Genomic DNA, 23,306 nt, shown 5'->3' with positions numbered 1-23,306 from the left:
CCTGGGTATACTTATACAGGGCATCCAGATCGCTTTGCAGACCAAAGGGGGTTAAATCCAGTACTATAATATCATCTGCATATAGTAGGGCATATTTTGAGCTGCTACCTTTGGTGGGAAGCTTCGCACTTGTTGTAGACACTGCGGCAGATCACTGAGATATAATGAAAACAGCAAGGGGGCAAGGAGACATCCTTGCTTGAGTCCATTTGGCGTAGGGATCGGGTTGGTCAGGCCCTTTTCCCTCCCCATTTGAACTTGACACCAGGTGTCTGTGTGCAGGGCAATTATAATTCGTAGTAGCTGTTCTGGGATTCCTAATTTCCTCAGTTTATTCCATAGCAACGCTCGGTCCACTCGGTCAAACGCTGTTGTAAAGTCAATAAATGCTGCATACACAGGCTGGGATTTAACCACCACATATTAGTCCAGGATAGTTTGCAGCATCGCGATATTGTCTATGACTGAGTGCATTTGCCTGAAGCCTGCTTGGTAGAGCGGAATCAGTCCCAGTGAAAATGCCCACTTTTTGAGTTGGTCCAGGACCTCTGCAGCAAAGATTTTTCCCGTGGCGTCTAATAGCCCTATTTGTCTATAATTGCCAGGTTGGTGTCTCGGTCCCTTTTTATGTACTGGTACTATGATGCTCCCCTTCCATGACTTTGGCATTTCCCCTGCCTTGAGAATAAAATTAAAGAGGGGAGAAAGCACCGTACTCCATCCCTTAGGGTCAGCCTGAAGAACCTTGATTGGAATTTGATCTGGGCCGGTGGCTCCGGTTGATCTTGCCTTCCTTATGTGCATTTCCGTAGAGAAGGGGGAAGCAGTTCCAATGGGCAAGGGGTTTCCTTCGCAGTTACTAGTGGGGTTACTAGACATTTCATAGGTTGTATTTAATTTATACAGGTTGGTAATATATAAATCCCATTCTTTAGGGGGAACTGGGATAGCTTGCAGGGGCTTTTTTGTGCCTGTCTCTTTTGCAATTAAGGACCAGTAAGTGCGTTGGTTGTACTGCTTTGCTGCTATCCGCAGATCGACCCAGTTTTTATCTTCTGCTGCACTTTTTATTCGTTGTTTCTCCCTTTTGATATGATTCTTTAATTTGTTGATTTATGCCTGTCTTGGTATTGAGAGTTCCAGGAACTGTGCTCTTTGTTTAGCATTTTTGCGGTTGTGGATGACTTAGTGGTTTTATTTCCGTGCTTTGCTGGTACTACTTGTTGCAATTTGTATTGAAGCATTTGTTTTAGTATCTCGAGAATTGACTCAAAGTTTATTATTGGGTTGGAGGAGTGTTTTATAAAAAGAAGTCGATTAGTGTTTATTAAGGTGGTTATTTTATTGAGCGTAGTTGAATTCCAATAGATCCGCCTTTGATTTGTCTTTACCGTAACTGTACTGTGCTTAAACATGATATGGCTAGTTAGACATATGATTGTTTTCCATTGCGTAAGTAATGACAAAATAGCATGGTCGCTTCACTGGACAGAGTGAATTCGAAGATGTGAGGCAGACCCATATATATCCAAGCTGCAGATCATATAGTCCAGGATTGATAAGGTATTAGTTCCCCGTCTCGTGTAAGATGCAGGAATGTCACCTTCCACGTTCCCATTTAGAATAGTTCCATTTAATAGTGGGAGTGATGCTAATAATATTTTCCCCCTTTTATCGATCTTGTTTCCAATCGGGAACAACGGCACTGAAATTTCCAGAGCTTGTTCTTTGTACCAGTTTGCCCATTTTGATATTTCACTATTTAATAGTTTTCCATTAAGGTCGCCCATGATCATATATGGCAAATAGGCTTGGGCTTCTATTATTTGCTGGATACCATCCAGGATGTCAACAAATAGCCCATCATGTTTTTGTCCAGGTGGGATATATGCGTTAAAAAGTAAAACATTTTTTTGCAGATCTGAAGGGTCTGTTCCCAGCCTGATCTTAATACATTGTAAGTGTTTAGATTTTATAGTGATGATTTCTTGGGCCCAATTATACTTTTCGCTTAATAGGATAGCTATCCCTCCCTTCGCATGACCTCGGTCAACTTCCTGCGCAGGAATATCATAGGTGAAATACCCATCCTGATGAAAACTTTTTGTTGACCAGGTTTCTTGTAGCGCAATTATGGCGGGTTGATTTTTTGCGAGCTCAATCATTTTTTCTTTTATTTTCCCTGCTATATTCCAGGATGATATCGATAGGCCATTGTTAAATAGAGTGATTCTTGTTCAATGCTTGTTTTTTATTGTTCAGAGTCTCTGCGATCCATAACCATGACTGATCTACTCTTGCTGCATCCTTTTTTTGGGTACTTTGGCTCCAAATTTCCCTTTCTCCGTCTTTTACGGAAATATATAGATTTTCTGTTGAATCTTCTATGTAATTGGTCATTTTATTTGTCTGATTGGGGATTTTTTGTACTGGTCCCTTATGCCGATTTCTCGAGTTACAGTCTGTAGTTTTCTGTACTGAGGTCAAATCGTAGCCACATTTGTGGAGAGTCTCTTGTTCTTTCAAGATAATTCCAGGCAGCACAGGTGACCAAAATTCTACCATGGCGGTTTTCATGTTATCTTTATCCGGAAAGGTTACTAAATTAATTTCTTTTCGTGTTAAGGTTTGTAGCGGCAAAATACGTTGCAGGAGATTAATGATTCGGCCTCCATTGAGGGGGGCATCGTCTATGGGAAAGAGCTCTGTTATTTGCAGGTGTGTTGATATTATCTCCTCCTGTGGTGAGTATTTATTTTGATGATCTTCGAGTCCTTTGAAGCAGATTTTTGATGCTGGGCTTGCCGGGTCATAAAGGTAGTCTTTTGCCCTTGGGTTTAACACGGAGCTTTGTTGTGTGTTTTTATTTTCTAGTTTTACCGTCGAGTTTCGATTTTTTATCTTTGATGGCGTGGGCGATTTTATACTTTCTTCATTGTCGAGCTGGATGTCAGGGGAAGCAGTTGTCTTCTGGAATTTGAGTTTATGCGCTTTCTTCTTTTTAAATCTTCTTAGCGGCTTTCCCCTTTTTTTCTTTACCTCCACTTGCTTCTTTTTGAAAAAATTTCTATTTTGTAAATCCCGCGCGTCCTCTCTATTTAAGTCAATGCTATCCTTTATTTCTTGATCCCCGGTGGAACTGGTCGTGATATGTTTGTTTTTGATATTCCTAAATATAGGATATAGGTAAGGCTCTCTGTTGTTTTCTTCTTTAAAGAGTTTCCTTAGGGAATATACGATAGTTTCACACTGGTTACTCATGGTCCCCTTGCATGATTTATTCCCTGTTTGTGTTCCAAATTCCCTTTTACCCGGAGCTAGATGGGTACTGGTGGTTTTGATATCACTTGTTGCTTCTTGATTGTTAACAGATGTTCCTTTTGTTATTATTGACTCGGTTTGTTCTTTTTTCCTCTTTTCTTCTACTAGGAACTTTAAAATTCCTATTTGCACGTCGAGTGTTTGATCCGAATTCTCCAAAATATTGCCTAAATGGGCGAGGACCGAGTCCAGGATTTTTTGCAATGTGAAGAGAGATTTAGACACTGGAGTATAATTGTTAGTTGAGCTGGCTGTCTTAAACAAAAAGAGATCTGGTGAATATTCCAGGAGGCCTTATCGATCCAAGGATTTTAGTAGCGTGCTATTGTGTATATCATCAGGCTCTATTTGTGGCCCGAAATCCATATCTCCGTCTTTGCTGATGGTTTCTGGCCGTATGGGATTATAGTCTGGGCTGTGTTGAATATTTGATAGGCCCAATACTATTTGGCCAGTTGGTTCTATTTCCACAGGTGAGTCTACCCGCTCCGCTAGGATGGTTTTTTGATCAGCCTCGGGAGTTTTTAGTGTGTGTTCTTTGGGGTGGTCTTGTATAGTTCCCACAATATCTTCCCCATCCTCCTTTATTACAGCTACTATAGCTGAATTTGACTGATTATTTGCTATTTGTCCATCAGTGATTAATGTTGTAAAGTACTTTCTTATTTCAGAGGTTCCTGTTACCCGTCCACTTTTCACCGCTTTATTAGAGGTCTTTCTAATTGCCTCTTCTGTTCCCATTCTTTTCATAAAGATGGTTCGTGATCTCAGTTTCTTGAAGGCCATTTCCCTGCACCGGGACTATTGGTAGTATATTTTCGATGGTCGAGTGATACTTGGGTTTTGCACCGCGCAGAGGATTTGTTTTTCTTCCTTCCTCTGGCCTCTACTCACTAGACTCACTCACTAGACTCTCACTGGACTCTAGTTGCCTCAGTAGCGGTGGTCAGTAGATCAGTAGTTCAGTAGCGGGGGTAATGCACTAGGGGGGGTACTGGGAGATTGTTCGTGAGGGGATCACAGTCACTCTAGTTCTCTCCTTTCCCCTTCCCCGTTACCCCCAGTGTCACTCTTACCGTCCTGCTGTTGAAGGTCCCAATATACGGTGTATGTGTATGGTGTACGTTTCCAGCTTCTGGATCCACTGGCTCCTCGGATTTCCCCTGGTGCCTTGGGCAGTGGCTTATGGCTGGGTCGACAAGCTGTTGGGAGGAGTGGGAGCACACACAACAGAGAAGTGGGGCACGCACAACAGAGAAGAGGCCACTCCTAACCTGGTAAAGCAGCCTCTGTTGAATCTGCCACGGGTGCACACTCACCTCCTGCAGGGCTCCTAACTCCCCTCTCACGCTTGCAAAGGTAGCAGAGCCTCCTCCCGGCCGTACTGCAGTGCTGCACAGTGCTGCGCTCACTACACTCACAAAGCCTTTCGGGGCGGCGCAGTCCAGTAGCCAGAGCTGCCACTTCCTCCTTACTCCTTACTCCTTACTTCAGGCCGCTCGCGGTCGGCTCTCTTTCTCGCTGTATTCTCGCTGTATAATCCCGCTGCGTGGTCCCGCTGAATTACACTGCGCTGGACTCGCGTGGGGCTCACAGGGCTCACAGACCAGATCTGCTGCCCACGGTCGCGTTCTTGCTGAAGACCGCTCCTCTCCGGTACTGCGGCCGCTTGCTCTACCACCACTTGTGCGCACAGCTCGCACTCAGCCCCCACAGGACCACAAGATTATCGGACACCGTCGGAGCCGCTGCCGCCTCTCTCCTGCTCGCGGTTCGCGTCTCCCAAGCTCGCAGTCTCGATCTCCCTCGTTCGCTGCTCTCTGCTGCTCTCTACTGGCCTGTCCAGGTATCCAGGCCACCCCTTAGTAGTTCCTCGCGGTCCTCCACGGTTCTCCTCAAATCCTTGGTACTCCCCCTGCTAACTCCACCCCGCTTTTCCCACAGACAGGGGTGCCAGGAGGCTTTTCCTGCAAGCAGGGGAGGCAGGGGAGACAAATAGTCAGGCAAACAGGCAGTCTGGCACAATTGTTGTATACTAGCAGGGAAGCGGGGAGAGCTGGTGACTCCACTTCTGGCCACTCCCGCCCTGCTCCTGCCCTGCTCCCACAGCTGCTGACTCTGCTGCGTCTCTATGTCTACGTGGGACAGCTCGCGGCTCTTGCAGCTCTTGCAGAACTCACCCTCTGGCACCTTGACGCTCACCGGTCCTAGTGCTGGGACTGCCTGGTACTGTCCCCCCCCCGCTTGGTTCCCTTAAGTCGTGTGTGCCGCTAGCGCCTTACCGCCACAGACCGTGAACGCCAATCTCCAGCCTCTGGTGCGGCTCACGGCGTGTCTTGCGACTCACGGCTCGGCTCGAGGCTCCTGGCTCCTGGCTCCCGCGGCTCACAGCTCGACTCGCGGCTCCTGGCTCGCGGCTTCTCGCTCCTGCGGCTCTCGGCTCTCGGCAGCTCCACTTGCTCCGCCGCCGCTGTTGCCAGTTTCTCGTGCGCGCTCTCCTCTGGTCACGTGCAAGACCTGGACCGGATCAAAGGAAGCGAAATGTTGATAAGTACATAGATAGATAGATAGATAGATAGGTAGATAAATAGGAGAGAGTGGAGAAAGAGTTAGACACAGCAGACAGTGTTTCAGATAGTGCGGACAGAGTTAGACAGACAGCTAATAGTGTTAGATATACAGACAGGTAGTAGAAAAACAAAATGAGCAGACAGAGAGACAGGTAGATAGACAGAAAGGCAAGTAGACAGACAGGAAGTGAGACAGAGAGATAGCTAGCCAGACAGAAGACAGACCGATTGATAGATAGATAGATAGATAGATAGATAGATAGATAGATAGATAGATAGATAGATAGATAGATAGATAGATAGATCCACAGCCAAGAAGATATATACACAGATCAGAGAGAGAGTTAGACAGAGCAGAGTTTTAGACCGATAAACAGAGCAGAAGCAGACTGACCAGACAGAGTGTTACACATACAGCAGGTAATACATAACTGAAAGAGCAGATCGAGAGTTAGACAGAAAATAGGAACAAAGAGCAGAGTTAAAATTAGTAATATAAATGTTGGGTGTCTATATCAGCACGACATACAAGAGCACTGAAAACAATCTAGAAAGTCATACAAGCAGGACATACATACTAAATTGGTTTGCAGATATAACTCTAATCCTCAATTACAATGCATACCAGCAATGAAATACAAGAGTGCAGTTAGAAATGCTCTTCCATGAGCACATAGTAAAAAACCAAATCACAACTTCATTAATCACTGGCTACACGTCCACCTACCTACAAAACAATTTCGCTGAGCATCACTCTCACTCGCATGCAATCCTTACATCCACAGGAGCAGAATGGGAGGTCGATCGTTCTCCTACCAAGAGGCCAAAAACAGGAATGACCTCCCCCAACATATCATGGCCTCCTCCTCACATCTTAAATTCCACAAGGAGCTGAAGACCTGGTGTTGGAAAGTGGATTAATGTTAGTGGTAAATATTTATCTACCACTGACAATGAGGCCACTAACACAATATAGGGCTCAGAATAGGTCATAGGTCTTGAAAAATTATTCCCATGCTCAACCCTTGGTAGTTTGGCTACGAGCAGACAGGCTTAACTTCAAAGATGGGTATGTAAAGCATTTTAAAACACCAATTCCATACATAATGAAAACACAACGCACAATACAGATCCAACACCAATTTATACATATAGGAAATATTTTTATCTTTAAAATGACACCAAATTAAAAAAAAACAATGTAGAGAACCAGAGATATTTGAATTATTAAAGATTTAACACTATATAGTACCTAAAATCCTATAGCACCTACTGAGACATCTGTTTGTGGTAGACTGAGATAGAGGCAGTTTCAGGCTGACCACGATGAAGTCCTGTGCGGCATCCCCTCGCAGTAGGTCTGGGTCAAAGTTTTTACCTTCTGACTTAGACACCTTTCAGGAGCTTTTCTTTCCGTGGTCCCTGTAAACTCCCAGCCAATCCCGATTAGATGAGGGTTCGCCAGATTGCCTTGTGATGAGCTCCTGGTCAACACTATGGAAGTCAGCCCTCTGAAGCATTCCAGCGGGATGAACCAGAGATCCCGGCCGGCTAGCAATTGAAGGAGGGTGGCTTGACTCTTGCGGTTGCTCCTGGTCACCATTTCTAAGTTCAGACTTAGAAACGTTTCTGGAGCTTTTTCTCAAGGGGTCCCTCATTGCTCTTTACCAGGCCAGATTCTGTGAGGGTTCGTTAGCTTGGGTTTCCACCAACTCCCGGTCAAACTCTGGAAGCCGGACATCCGGAGCTTTTCAGCGGGAAAAACCTGGATTGCAGGCCATCCGGCTTGGCTGGCCAGATCAAGTTGGTCTACTTATAAAGCTTTTTTCCAAAGTTGCTCCAAACTTTTCAATCTTCTGGAACTTCTTCCTGAAATTCTTGTGAGGGTTCCCAAAGTGTCCAAAACTTACTCCAAGAGTCTGAGAGCTCATTGATGGTCCTTAAAAGTTTGGGACTTCGATTCCCACACTCCACTAGGACAAACCCCGTACAAATCCACTGGTAGTACTTCTAGGCTCGGTATTCTTGGTGGCGTTGGTCCAGGTGAGCTCTGTTAACCTGTAGCTTGCAGGGAGTCCACTCTTTAGCCCTTTTGATTAAGATTTGATCCACCTGGATGTAGTTTCACATTGTGAAGCAGGCGCAGTCAGTCAGAGTGCAGGTCCTGGTTGGTGCAAATCAAACTTCCAGCATGGACCCTTCTGCTGTAGTTTCAAGCAGCAGATCTGAGAGGCACTGCCCCTCTCAGATACTTATTTAGTATTTTCTGGGGTCACACAGGAGGGCACTCCTGTCCAATAAGATGCAGGACAAAACTCCAGAGTATGACCATTTCCTCCAAAGTGTGGCACACTCGTCTCCCAGAAAGCACTATTTCTCCAAAATGTAATATGGCTGAATTTCCAGCAGAGAGGCAAGAGCTAACTAGACCAACCTCCAGGATGACTCATCTCCAAATTTTCTCTCCCTATGACACCTGCTCATTTCCTTACTTAAACCTGCCATATGGCTGGGTGCGAAGAGTAGGGGTGTAATTGAAACTGGTTTCCTCCTTCTATGGAAAGTTATTGTTTACGACCCCTAGATCTGGCATTCCTGTTCAGCAGAACCCGACCCTCCCAGAATGGCTCTCTAATCCCAGGGGCTTCTTATCACCTTATCAAAGTAGCCTGACTAATCCACTTAACTCTGACCAAACATCTTATAACTTGTTGTCTGTACATTTCAGGACAAAGTCAACAATAGTATATTGTTGGATTTATCAAGACAATTTTAGGGAGTCCTTGAATGAAATGTTCTAATTCTCCTGGCAATTTTTCAAACTCCAGGGCTTTTTAAACATATTTTATAAGAACCCTGCCTATATCTACAGGTCCCCCCAACCCTCGAATACCTAGGGGAGACTTTAGGGGTTCTGAATATGTACATATATTGCCAATTCTCACTCCACAGTGATCCTAACACAAAAGTCGATTTTGGGAAGAACTTTACTACAATGTGGGCAGTGAAATGTGCAATTTCACTAAACCCAAGGCATGTAAAACCTCTTTTTTAAGGACCCTCCTTGTAAATACCTGAGCCCCTCCAGTGGGACACCTAGGTGTGACACTCAGGTTATATGCCAAAATATTGTAGGTTATTAATTTATAAGTTCTTCAAACACCAAAGACGAGTGTGGGTACAATTTACATATTAAATACAGCCCTGCAACACAGGGTTGCTTTTAACTGACCTCAGGCCTCAGCAATTGCAGAAAGGGCTGCTGGCCTCTAAAATTCCAAGCCCTCTAATTCACTGGGAATTTTAAGGTAGTTTTGTTCCCCCTGCCCTATTATGTAATAGGGCCATATTGGAGAGGTCATACCAATCATAGGGTACCCTAACCTATTATGTACCCTAGTGTATATAGGTATTTCGCTCTATTCTAAGTGTGTTTTCAACATAGCACTGGCCCTGGGCCTGGTTAGGCAGAGCCCAGGGACAGTCAGTCAGTTACCACCAGTACCAGTCAGCAAAAAATCTGGAGGTGCTCAGGACTCAGGATGACTTTGCAACACCTGGCTATTCAATTAGTCTTCTTGTGGGACCATCAGGACTGCTTGTTCTCAGGTCCAGCTTCACCACACGCCTACACTCACCGACTCAGCACCTGGATACCCTCACGGGTGACTATCAGTGCTCCACAAATTCACATTACATTACAACAGTATCAAATGGACACAATTTAGTTTGTTGTGAAATAGCAGCAGTCGGACAAAAAGGCTACCCTAAAAGGAATTTACAATACCGTCAGCAGGAGACAGGAACTGATAAATCTGTAATGGGGTTCATGATCAACATGGAGAGCTGGTAGTAAGCCTCCTGCCATTTCATCAGACTCATCATCAACACGAAGGCAACACCAAAGTAATAAAGTACAAATATAAACACTGGTACTGAAAAGATACATTGTGTGCAGATGTGCTCCTTGTGATAGAGCAAAATGTGAAGTTATCCAGTGTCTGAGGTGTGATGACCCCCTGCTCCATGCTATAGTATGTAATGGGCAGAGGCAAAGATGAATGATACACTAACAGACCAATGGATGAAGACAGCTGGCTGAAAGGACCTTTAAGTAATTATATTATATTATACATATATGGCCATATTTAACATTATATGGCACCTTACTGCCTTTTCCCAGCGCTGGTGCACAATGTGCTGCCTAGCGCCAAGTCAGGCACTCGTGCTCTACAGTGCAAATGTGCCTGCGTTGCAAGCAGGATTGTTTTTGTGCAGGAAGCAGTACTTTCCTACACAAAAACAATCCCCTGAAGCATTTTCATCTTTCAATGTGTGCTGCAGAATGCAGCACACATAGAAAGAGGAAGTAATGAGGAGAAGTAAAGATATTTCCTTTCGTTACGCCTCACGTAGCAGTTTGAGTGCATTTTCAGGTCTACCAGTAATGGTAAATATAAGAATGCATCAAAATACAAGAGTTTCGCGTGGGAAAACCCCTGCACCACCCATGGAACGCCTCCCCGGGGTAGAAGGCAATGATTTGCGCTGTGCTGCGTTACTAATGATTTATCCAGTGCTTAATTTGTGCCAGCGCTTTCCTATGCTTAATACCAGCACTTATTTAACAGGGCAGGGGCAATTTAATTGTTCTCCCAAATGCGATGGGCCCAGTAATTATTAAAAAGAAATTTACCTACCTGCCCTGTCCTTTTCCTACGGTTCGGATGCATGTCTGCCTAGTGGTTTGTCTTCATTGGATGGCCTGTCCGGGTCCAGACACGTTAGTGATGACAGTAGTGCACGCCTGCATTTCAAGGAGCAAGTCATTTGCATTGGTTAATTGTTCCGTTGGAAAGCGGGCTGATGGGTGAGCTGGAAGTGAGGTACTGAGGCAGGCCGGGTCCTGGAAAGCTAGGGTCTCAGCTAGGCAACAAACTTAATGCAATGTCCTTGAAGAAATTAAAAAGTGAGTAGCTGAACTGAATCAAGCTGAATTAGAAGCAGGCCATCAATGGTTAATTTTAATTCTCTTTTGCATGTTGATGCTTGTGGCAGGGGCCCACAAAAACAATGTGTGATCCTTGTCAGACCACGCCTAGGCTTGGTGTGCCTAGCACTGCACTGTAACACTGGCACCATAATTGTGGTGCTGCGTAAACCTGGCAGTGGCAGCAGCATTTGGGAGCAACTGGGAAGCAGGCTTAGCGGGCCAAGCGGAACTTTAGAGGATTGCCTGCCTGGCCTGTACTTTACGGAAAATTGGAGTGCAAAAGTGACCAGCCAACAGCATGACTTGATTACATGCATGTAATCATGTCATGATGGTGCATGTATACATGCTGCTTGGCGCACGCCGCTGCGTGGTCTTTAGGGTGGGGCAGAGCAGGTGTGATCGTATTGTTTGGGTCATGCACATACGGCGCAGATAGTGCCATAATTTGCCCGTGGTCTACTGCCTCCAGTGCCACAGAAACGGCAGGTGACAGGTGAGAGGACTAGTTGTAGACAACATAGTGCTCTAACAAGTCGCTATAATAAATATATATAATTGTATCACAAATAATCACATCTTGCCCTCTGCGGTGGGGCCGTGTCTGCTGCTGTATTGGGACCCAGAGCTGCGAGACATTACTTTAGGCTATTGTAACTGTGAACCTGCGGCCCTGTGAGTGCAATGAACTGATTGCTGCATGCTTGCTTCTTTATTGGAGGGTCCGGTCGCTGCAAGGGGGGAGAGTGGCCAGCCTGGGCTTCCCATTGAGATTAGGGGTCAAGTCGAAAAGGGCCGGGGTTGGGATGTGACTAGGTGAAATTCCAGAAGGAGCATCAGAAGGAACAGCAGAACAGGACTTAACTGAGTCCGACCGCTGCAAGCACTGGACTCCAGACTGAGCGCTGTATTTCACACAGCTCTCCACCCACTAACGCCCTTCCAGGATTAGGCCTGGGTGCCTGCAGGGGCTCAGTCAGATCCTTACAGTCTGTGTAAAGTGTGTATACAGCAGATAATGGGGCCTTTTTTCCTGATCTCTTCCATTGAGTGCAGCCTCCGACTCACATCCCACCCTCATCCATTCTTTTAAGCACCCCTTCCTACCGCAGTCAACCTTTTGTTTAGTTATTAAATCCATCCTGCTTGCCCTTCTATTGCTCCCTAGCTCCTCCTGCACCCTGTTGCTTCCTGTAATCTTGTTTTCTAGATTTTAAAGGATGGGTTGGTTTTGAACCGTTTATGGATGCCATTGAACCACCCCAGGCAAGAGCCCTATATATTCAATTTAGGTATGGTTCATTGCCTCTAAATTCAAGAAGAAGTACCTGGGAAAATGCATCTATACTGTCAGTATGCCCCACCTGTCAAGCTTCCTCTGAGACCCTTGTACATTTTCTCTTTCTCTGTCCAACCTTTGCTGATCATCGGAAAAATTGGATTGTGTCTGTATGTCACTTATTACGCTTCACACGTCCAAATGATGCATTACAATTTTTATGTCTGATACTACCAGATGACTGGTTTTTGCTATTTCAAGATATTTACTGTTTGCTTGGTGGAAGAGATCAAAACTAACCAAAAATGCTTCTGTGACAAACTCATAATAATGAGTAACAAACGAATTCTATGGAACTGTGCCATGAATTGTTCTTAATATGACAACATACTGATTGTTTTTAAAACCTATAATGCTGCTATCTATGCTATTTTTATTTTTACCTAGAGGGACCAGCAGCTGCAATTTGCTGTCACACTCCCCAATTCTAAATAAGGCACCTACACATACTTTGTATGCTTTTTTTATTTACTCTTCCAAGAGCAGCCTCTGTCATTTTTAGAACAAAATATGGTTACCAACGTGCTATGATGTATACATTCACATGTTGATGACACATCCACGTTGGGGCCAGCAGAGCATCATGACTCAGAGGTGAACATGCATTGTAACATATGTATTATTGCACTGTTGGTCTTACCAGTCCTTGTTTATCGTTTTATACACAAGAACGTCCCAAAGACAGATTGGAATTGAAGAGGTTTTTAATCTGAGCCTATAAAATAAAATAATTGAAAGATCGGCACGAGGCAGATGTTTCATTCACATTGCAGGCCCTTCTACCTTATGTGCAGATCTCCAGAATAACGCTTTTGGGTATTTAAACTCTTAAACCACACCTACACACATGCTCGGGCTCTCGAAGGATGTCCCCCAAACTCATTTCTCAAGGAAAGGTTTTTTTCCATATACTTCTATGGACCGATCATTTTCAATCTTCAGCTAACATAATTAGAACCATCCTGCTACATTTATCAGAAAGTGAGCTTAACCTTAGGACCAATACTGATTTTCAACCTCTTGTAGAATCTCCATGGCAGTGATGCCTGGGACATGCCTCGTCTGTTGTACGTGTTTTATGGCACTCACAGTTTTTTACATGCACTGCCACTACACCTGGCTTTCTGTAGTGTCGGTAAACTAGATTTATTAAATGATAATTAGATTATTTTCAGTTGAATACTTCTCAGATTCATACCTTTCGATACCAGATGTGAAGGTCACACCCTAATTCATCTAAACTGAATTCACCCCATCACACGATCAAGGTGTCCTAATTTTATTTGAAAAAAATTGACTTTCGACAGTGTTTTCATCTGGTTTTAAAACCAAAGAAAGTCTAAGGATAGCCACTTCTAGACAACTGCCAGGTTTTTTATAACTAATGTTGGAAAAAATGGAAAACTTTCTTGTTAGGTCTAGAGTTAGACAAGATAATTTAATATTACCTGAATTGAATGAATATTAAACATATTTATAGGCAGGATCACTAGAATTATGACATTTCGTGGCAACAGTGTTTTTTGCACACTTATGGATTGCTGTATTTTTCACACATAATCCATCATATGATGCATAGCTCAAATGGATTAAAAGTTAATAAAAATGTAGACTTGTCACTTTTTCTGTTGCTTATTGCTGTATTAGAGTTTTAACTGGTACTAATGAGGGAAAAGTGTTTTCCATCACAAAATGTTCCACCTTCCGCTGTATAATACTCCTTTGCTTGCTGCATAATTTAGTCAGTCGTGTCGCATAATTTGTTCCTTTTCTGCTGCATAATTCCAGTGGCCCTACGTACAGGAATTCATCCAGCTTTCTTCATCCATTGGCCTATTGTGTTATTCACATTTTTCTTCTGCCCAATACATAATACTGCATGACACAGTAGATCAGTCCACTTCAGCCATTGGCTAATTTCATTATAAGTGACAAAATTCTGCACTTTTAATAGGAGCTCAACCACACATAAAGCAGTTTCCTTCAGTGCTGAGGACTACTATGGCAATGTGTGCTTTTTATTATCAACAAAATATTTTGGGCCTCATTTATGAAAAGTGAAGCATCGCTGCGTGAAAACAACGATGCGTCACTTTTCATTGCGCCCTCCTTGCGACACCAATGATGCGTCATATTTACAGTTTGACGCATCATGTCGCAAGGAGTTACAGATACGTCAGTATTGCTGATGTATCTGTAGGTGCAAAAGTGACGCATTGCTGGAGTGTGCTACGAAAGTGACGCAACTCCTGCAATGTGTCCTTTCACATGTGGCAAGCCCCATGTGAAAGGGCTTGCGTCAGCCTTACGCCTGCTGTGAGGCCGGCGTAAGATTTTGACGCATTTGAGTCCTAGAAGTGGCGCAGTGAAATCTCATAGATTTCACTGCGTCACTTCCATGATCCTTTCTTGCGTCAATACGCCCCCCTTGCATATATTATACCTGGCGCAGGTATAATGGGGCGCAGGGGTTTACAAAGTGAAGCATCTACCTAGATGCGTCACTTTGTAAATATGGCGCAACAAGGTGCATTTTTTACGCCACTGGTGCGTCACAAAAAGTGACGCACCAGCGGCGTAAAAGTGACGCACAGCCTCATAAATGAGGTCCTTTTACTTTTGGCCATTTAAAAAAAAAATTTGGTATGGTGCCCATAAGCTCCCCCAACAAAAAAAGTTTTCCAAAAACCATAACCAAAAAAACCCAAGTATTGACACAGCTAAAAAACTGCCAGCCACTTGCTGACATATTGATTTTGTCAATGTGTGTTCCTTTAGGAATTTAACAGATACCAGGGGCAAGTGTTAATGATTTAAATAATAATTCAGGAAAAGATATTCTGAAGAAGTATGACCAGATATGGATTTGCAAAGGCTGGTTAAAATTATTTTTCATTTTATTTTCGTTTTTGCCCTGCAGCTTTTACCTGTGGACCCAGGAGCCATTACTCGCTCTGCACATCGACCTGTGCTATCTGCTGTTCTCTTCTTGCTGGAGGGTCCAAGTGCACTAAAGGGTGTTTTGAGGGATGTGAATGTGAAGATGGCTTTTTGTTTGACGGGAACAGCTGCGTGTCCATGAACGACTGTGGCTGCGTGTACAACGGAAGGTATTTCAAGGTAAGTGCTGAACCTAGCACTGAAGATCACTTAGATACGATGTGCCCCACTGACTGGAGCTGCCAGCCTCTAATCCTGGCCTCAACCCTTGACTCAGCATCATGTGATACTGAGCTAATTCTTTGATCTCTGTGCCTACAAAAGCATTTATTAAAGTATTAATAAAGTATGTATTAAAACTGGGAGCTTTTAAACAAGAACTGGGAAACATATCCTACCCCACCCTGAATGCAAATTGTTATTAGTAACATGAGAGGCAAATTTATTTTCATGTATATAGTATACCTGGCCAAGATTCCTATTTTGAATCTTGGCCAGCAACTTTACAGGCTATAAAATCAAACTCAAGATTTTTTTGTACCACATGCATCCTGAACTCAAGTATTTCAAGATGCTCTCATATGTGATAAGGAACAAAATATGTGTTCAGAGGAATATAGTATTGCCTAGGATCACACAATTTGTTCAAGCAAGGAAGCATTACAAATTTTTCAGTTTCACACACTGAAATTCAATCACTAGGTTGGTATCTCGTTCTGCCTCCAAAGGCAAATGCTTTGTACTTAGTTCTTGGGGAATTAGTTTAGAGCTTTAGAGAGAGAGAAATTCCACATTTCATTTTGAGCCTTTTTATATATCAGAAGCCTTCCCCAAGGACAGAAGTGTGCTACAGATACAAACTACTTTACCTGTACTTTTTTTCAGCACCCAGTTTTGCTTGGGATTCTTAGCAGAGGCTGGCATTCAAACCCCGCTCCCAATGATACATGGCCTGCAGCTTTAGCCACCAGTCCATATCGCCTTGCATGAAAGCTCAGCTAGTTTCGGGCTTGAGGTTCCCAGAGGCCCCTGATCAAAGCTAGGCATTTGGCTGGAGCCCGGCTTGAGCTTTGAGTGGCACACCCACCTCTAAAACATACCAGATTAACTCAACGTTACCAATGATGTGATGCTAGAGTTTGGACTGTCCTTTGGCAGCCTCATTCATTCTTCGATTTGTACTCTAAAGCGACAGGATTAAATATATTACATTACTATAATTTTGTTAAAGGTAAATCCAAGACATGGAGTCACCTGGTAAACTTACTCATGTATGTAGTAAGTACACAGAAGCAGAGGAATTCGGTAAACTGATTGATTAAGTATAATTAATTAAGCCCACAAGGGGGAACATAGCTGAACGGATGATTGCAGCTTTTCATCTGCCACCAACATTCCAACCCACAACATAAATACACCAATTTGCGTTATAATAAACCCACTATGACCTCATAACCTCTTAGCCTTTCAATACACTTTTCAGGCTAATACAACAATAGCCTTTCAATGCACTTTGCAGGCTAATAAAACACCTCTCTCCTTCAAAACAAAAACTAAAATAAAAAAAATGCCGTAAATATTCTATTGTTAATAAAGAATGTAATCTCTGAGTGTTAGTGTTGGGTTTCGGCATGCCAAAAGCCTCTCTTGTATTTTTTTTAATAACAATGAAGAACAAATGGGTCGCGCAAATAGATATCCATCATGTTGATGCTAAGATTCTTAAACTTCAAATATACTCTTCTATACCTACATGCTCCTATTGCTTTCTCATATATCTTTAAGGAAAAATACATATATATTAGAATCTATTTATAAATATGTATATATTTTTTCAATATCCTACAACTTTTTTCTGCTTCTATAATCTCTATTGTTTAAATATATTCAATTAACCTGTTATTCCTTAAATGCACATGAGATGGCAGCAAATGCTTATTATAGTTAAAACATTTGCATTTTTTTAAATGTAATAGATCTGGTGTACACCAACTTAAACAGTGTCTGAATCACTGTTTTGATCTTCCTTCTTTTTTTCCCTTTGAGATAAACAGTGTTTGCCTGTTGTGAGAAAGTGGTTCTATATATACTGGACAATAAGACAGTACAGTGTGTATAGAGTCCACAAACCCCAAAGGTATAACAGAGGTTAAAGTCAGAACTGACCTTACACTCCAAAGTGGTAGCTTGGTCGAGCAGTAAGGCAGTACCAGAGGACAGTGTAAAGCATTTGTTGTACACACTCAGTCAGCAAAAGGTTTCACACACTCAAGAACTGAACTCCAGGCCAATTGTTGTTATATTCTCAGATATAGTTGTTTTATTTTTAGAACCAACAGTTGTAAAAATATACTTTTCCAGTTATGAGTACTCTCATGTAAATACTTTGCAGAGGAGCAATAAGTTTGTACACTCAATAATTACAGGATAGCTAATAAGCAACACAGTTCTGAAACACACTCTAGCATTGAGCTCAATGGCCTTTTCATAGGAAAGTACAGTTGATTACTTTATGGATTACTTTGGTAGTTCCAGGACTAGATCTTAGATTCAGTCCTGGGGTCTAAGCTGAAACCAGATTAGCAAAAACATTTTAGTTACATTGATGATTTTTCCTGAATATAAAACTGTTTTAAAACTTCACACATAAAACAATGTTATTAAATGGGAGAAAATTCAGGTTACAGGTAAAGTACGATCACATTACTTTTGTAACCCAGCACTAGTCTCCTAGGGCCAGAACTGGGGGCTTAACTCAAAACAGGTAGGTAAATGCTTTCAGTAATTCGTGCGATTTATAAAGAATATTTGCAGTTTTCAAAAGTAGACACAAAAGAAATTTCATAGAAAAGCAGACAATGGGTTCCTAAGTAGAAAATACAGGTTACTAGTCACCCCACTAGGGATTACTTTTGCGGTTCAGTACTGGGCTGAAAGGTACAGTACTGGCTTCTCTTCTGCTCACATGTGAGTATTTTCGAATTCGGACCTTGGCTGATTTTATAGGAATATTCTCAGTTTTCAAAACAGGTAGGTAATTGCTTTCAGTAATTTGTGCGATTTATAAAGAATATTTTCAGTTTTCAAAAGTAGACACAAAAGAAATTTCATAGAAAAGCAGACAATGGGTTCCTAAGGAGAAAATAAAGGTTACTAGTCACCCCACTAGGGATTACTTTTGCGGTTCAGTACTGGGCTGAAAGGTACAGTACTGGCTTCTCTCCTGCTCACAGGTGAGTATTTTCGAATTCGGACCTTGGCTGATTTTATAGGAATATTCTCAGTTTTCAAAACTTCACACAAAAGAATTTCGAGTCAAAATGGGTCAATGTTATCAAATGGCAGGTAAATGAATTACCGGTTTCCAGGTGAGTACTTGGTTGGTGAAGTTAGGGATCTAGGCATAGACTCAGGGGTCCCTCAGGGTCAGGTGAGTACAGTTAGTTTAGTCCCAGCGGCACAGGGGTGGCTGGGTGCAGAGGTAGGTAGGCCCAATGTTATCCAATGAGGGAAAGGGGGCCTTCGGTTGGTGGCTGCTGACTAGCAGGCCACGCGGCTCTGGGAGCTGGGCTCCTGGTCACTTGCTCACGGCAAAGGGGGATGTAGGATGGTTCAAAGAGGTCACATCCAGCAGCACTCGAGCGGCTGGGTGCAGGGTGCTTTTGAGCTGTCGGGCGCTCAATGTTATCCAATGAGGACCTTGAAAAAGGAACAAAGGCTTCAGGCTTGGGAACGGTGACTCTCCAGGGGCGACCAGCACTTCGAGAGGCAAGTTGGTATCTTGGAGCACAGGTAGGTACCCCACAGGGAGGCACAGGGGGCCACGGGGCGCCGGGTGCAGGGGTGTCTTTGGGGGTCGGAAAATCTTACCCTCGGCTGGTCGCGGTTGGGGTGGTCCCTGGTCCTGAGTCTGCAGACGTCGGCTGGTTTGTCGAGGAGGGTCTTTGGGCACTGGACTTCGGGTCCCAGTTGCCAGGGGTCGTCCTCGTGGTCTTGGTTCGGGTTGGCCCGGCCCGGGCTCGGCTGGTGCAGAGTGGGCTGGTCTGGAGCTTCTTGGTGAGCACCAGTTGGGTTGTTGCCGCAGAGCCTCTGCTGGTGGGAGTCCCAATCTTTGAGAGTGTCAAGGCAGGCAGGTCCTCTGGGTGTCCCAAGGTTGCTGTCCGCGGAGGTCGCCGGGATTATGCAGGAGCAGGTTCCAGGATCAACAGGCCGGTAAGGCTGGGGCCAAGTCAGTGGTTATTGTCCTGTTGTTAGCAGCTGCGCGGCGGGTCTTCTTCGTCTTGATCTATTTTCTTCTAATGATATCGGGATCTGAGGAAGGAAGGTTCAGGGAGCCCCTAAATACTAAATTTAGGGGCGTTACAGGTAGGGCAAGGACAGGGACCAATGGGTCCCTGTCCTGGGGTGAGGACACCCAACCTAGACTGCTCCTCTCCTGTGTGAGGGTGGCAGGAGCCTAGCTGGGATTGGGCAGGGCTCCCCATCTACAAGATGGCCGAAGCCGGGGGTCGTGCTTCACCTCGCCTCCTCCACCTAAGGGGTGGAGTTGGCAAAGGTTGGCACACCCTACTTCCTGATGTAGTTTTTCCCGCCAGTCTTCCCGCCTGAGTGGGGGTATAACGGGTGGGGGGCCAGTTGCTGGGTATGGCAAATGGCCTGGAGAAGCTCTCAGAGGCGGTATGCCTTTGAAGCTTCCCCCGGTCCATCCTGGGGGAGGAGATATAGCACCTCGCCCAGGATGTGCATTGTTGCAGGCCTAGGAGAGCGGGGGGCTCTCCACCCAGGGGTCCAGCAACATGTCTGCTGTGTGGCAGCCTCAGCCCAGACGTGGATTGTAGGTTCGGGTTTTGGAGGGCATCTCTAAGATGCCCTCTCGTGCATTTTACATTAAATTCCACACTGGCATCAGTGCGGGTTTAATGTGCTGAGAAGTTTGGTACCAAACTTGTCAGTCTTCAGTGAAGCCATTATGGTGCTATGGAGTTCGTAAATTACAACCTCCCAGCACCATGTACTCTTAAATGGCAACACTGCACTTACCGTGCCCAGGAATGGCACTGGGCACGGTAGGGGCACAGGGCTCATGCACCTGTGCCCTCACCTCTGGCATAGGGCACCCAGCTAGAGGGGTGATTGAAGTATGTCAGGGCAGTGGGTTCTGTGGGCATGGCACCCTGGGATGTGTGCCATGTCGACTCTAGTTTTAGTTATGTACTTAGGCACTCAGCCTGCAAAGGCAGTGTGTGGGTGCCAGGGTATAGGGCCCCTGAGGGTGGCACAATAAGTGCTGCAGCCCTCAGGGGTCTTCTCTGGTCACCATGCCCTGGGTACCTAGGGTAAAATTTACTAGGGGCTGACAGGTGGCCAGAGATGCCAATTGGGTATTTTGTTTCAGCATAGCTTTTCTTTTTAGGGAAGAAACACAGGCCCTGGGTACCTGATTGGCAGGGACCCAGGGACACTCAGTCAAAGCACATCAGCAGTTCAGAAAAAAGTGGGGGCATACCAAGGCAAGAAAGATGGCACTTTCTCACACCTGTGGTGTGCGAATCACCATTGTGCAATTCTCTATATAAGGCATGCCTATTGCCAAAGCCAGGCAAATCTCAAAGGATGGCCAACGCCACCCATACGCCTCCTTTCTGTGTTTAATTGGGCGTATTTCCCAGACGTCGAGGTTGCGCGATGATGGAATCTCCTGCAGTGCTCGTGCATGCACATTCAAGTGCTGTCTGCTTCACAGCTGACCATCTCGCACAAGCACAGATGAGCTCTCTGAGTAAGCCATGTCTCGTGCTCATTCCAAGCATAGCTGCCAAGGTTTCAAATTGCTATGTGTGACATTTTTATAACTTCAATGTAATTATGAGTGATATTTCAACCACTATGAGTGACACTTTTCTCGCAGAGCAAAATCAAGCAGTAATGACGAGGGAAATGTATAAACATAAGAAATGACACCCATTTGATCAACAATAAACTCTAAGAAAATCTTAAAACCGCTCCAAATCACAGAAATGAAAGGGCACTAACCTAGTGCCCTTGTAAACCGATCGTAGGTTTTTGGGAGAATATGCAGTGTGTCATTTGTACAATCAAGTGCTTTTAATGGGGACATTTAACCTCTCCTCTGTGCGAAATCACTGTGGTAGAGTTAATTTTATAATAAATACTTCTGTCTCTAGTAACGTCACTACACTGGTGCACCTAGGTAGGAAAAAAAAATAATGCAGGTGCCGAAGTCCTTGAACAGTGTCTGTGTCTGTTACACTCACTGGCTTAGCCAGTGGTGAAGTTAATCTGCAGCTCTGAATGAAAAACTGGTCACGGTGGCACAGCTCTGCCAATGTGAGAAGCGCCTGCCCTAAACACCACCAGCTCAGCCTCTCTCTGGACTCAGTGCAGAGTTCTAGAATTGCCAGGCGTGTCGACAGCAACACTTAGCGAGGGCCCGGGCTGAGGAACAGGCTGATATAGGAAATAAGAATCAGAAATACAGTACCCAATACTACACTAACCGCTCAAAACTGTAACAACAATCTATACAAGGCAGCTGCAGAGAAGTGTTTACAAAGATGTAATTGATAATTACAGTTTAGTTAATAGATTACCTGCTCTCTCAGGTACTTACTTAATAATTATTCCCGATCGTCACAGGTTGCTGCCCGGTAGGCTTAGTCCCATTTGCATGATATATTACCGCCAACGATGTGCCATCAGTCATGCTGCAACCAGTGAGCACAGTAGCTTGCTGCGCCCACTCTCACTGCGACTGGCCCCCCAGCGCTGCCTCTGTGACCCTGACTCGTGAGCCAGCCTCTCTGACCCTGTATTTGGCTGACTGGTGCAGGTGGGATCCGATACCACATTGGAACCATGAGCCATCTTTACCGCAGACAGTCGACGGTACTGTCAGCAGCTTTCAGTCCAGATTGCCCTGCATTGACAACAGTAAAAATCAGCCGCAGCTAAAGTTACAAACGGAGTTCGCTCTCCTCCACCCCGCTGCAGTCAGAGCAGGGGGTTAAGGAGGAGCAGGAGCTGCGCATTTTAAGTTAAAGAAACTCGGGCAGCAGCAGGAGTCTAATTTATTTTTCAGCTGACTCATTGATCTAGTAGTATTATAAACACTGCCTGGTGGTAACTGTCACACACTGTGACCCGTGAACATTATACATTTACTGGTGCCCCTATCAGATCGGAGACAGTCAGACAGAGATTAAGCCCTGCGGCCAGGCCCCGCCTGCATTTACTGTTATAATCACAATGATCCGACTGACAGACTGCAGATTTAAACCAGGAGGTATACTGGGAAGGATGATCAGAGTGAGCACCCCTGCAGATGAGATGCCATTTTGTGAATTAATTTATTTTTCAGATGCGGCATCATTGATGTATTTAGCATAGTAATTATAAACGTACTTGAAGTGGTCGAGTTTAGCGACGTTTCCCGGTCCGTCGGGAGGTGCCTCTTCTTGCGCGGCGGGCGCCGGCGGCGAGTGAGCGAGTCATGGGAGTCACTGACTGAGTGAGTGAGTCCCCACCGGAGTCGGTTTCTCTGGGCTGGCCGCCAACGCGGATTTTTTTGCGGCTGATGCTCAGCTGCGCACCAAGACAGAGCAGCACGCCAGCCACGACCGACGGCGAGGACTCCCACTCTCGACTTGAATAGCCAGCCATTCCGCCTCACAGTGTGCTCACACATACAAACACTACTTCCTCTGGACGTGACGGCAAGTTAGGGTCACATCTGGATTATAGCCAGTGAATCACCTTGGCGCCCTGTGAGTAAACCTGGCAGTGTCAGCCAGTTACAGCAGCGGTGCTGAGAGTGCGGCCTGTCCCCCCCCCTGTAATTAATTGCAACAGTGTGTGTCTCTGTCAAACTTAAGCCACAGTGGGTAGGAAATTACAGCGCCAGCCTGGAGCCAGCACTGAGGATTGTTTAATGTTACATTGTAGCCGCGCTCTCACTCAGCCAACGAGCTGAGAGCAGCGATTAGAACATATATGATTAACTATTAATGAACTAGAGCAGCTGCTGGCACTGGCTGCAGCACGCTCTCGCTGGACTCGGAGCAGCAGGAGCTCGTGCACAGGTGCCACCGGTGGCGCGAGCTGGCGAGTCGGCAAAATGCGTGAC

The 23,306-nt window shown here is 44.8% G+C and overlaps 1 pseudogene; it reads left to right on the top strand.

The window, feature by feature from the left end:
• The window catches only part of LOC144769647 (IgGFc-binding protein-like), a 1,000,379-nt pseudogene that overhangs the window by 862,765 nt on the left and 114,308 nt on the right, over window positions 1-23,306 (top strand).

Source organism: Lissotriton helveticus, chromosome 7 (assembly GCF_964261635.1).
Source record: "Lissotriton helveticus chromosome 7, aLisHel1.1, whole genome shotgun sequence".
NCBI lineage: Eukaryota > Metazoa > Chordata > Amphibia > Caudata > Salamandridae > Lissotriton > Lissotriton helveticus.
This window is presented reverse-complemented; position numbering and strand designations above follow the sequence as displayed.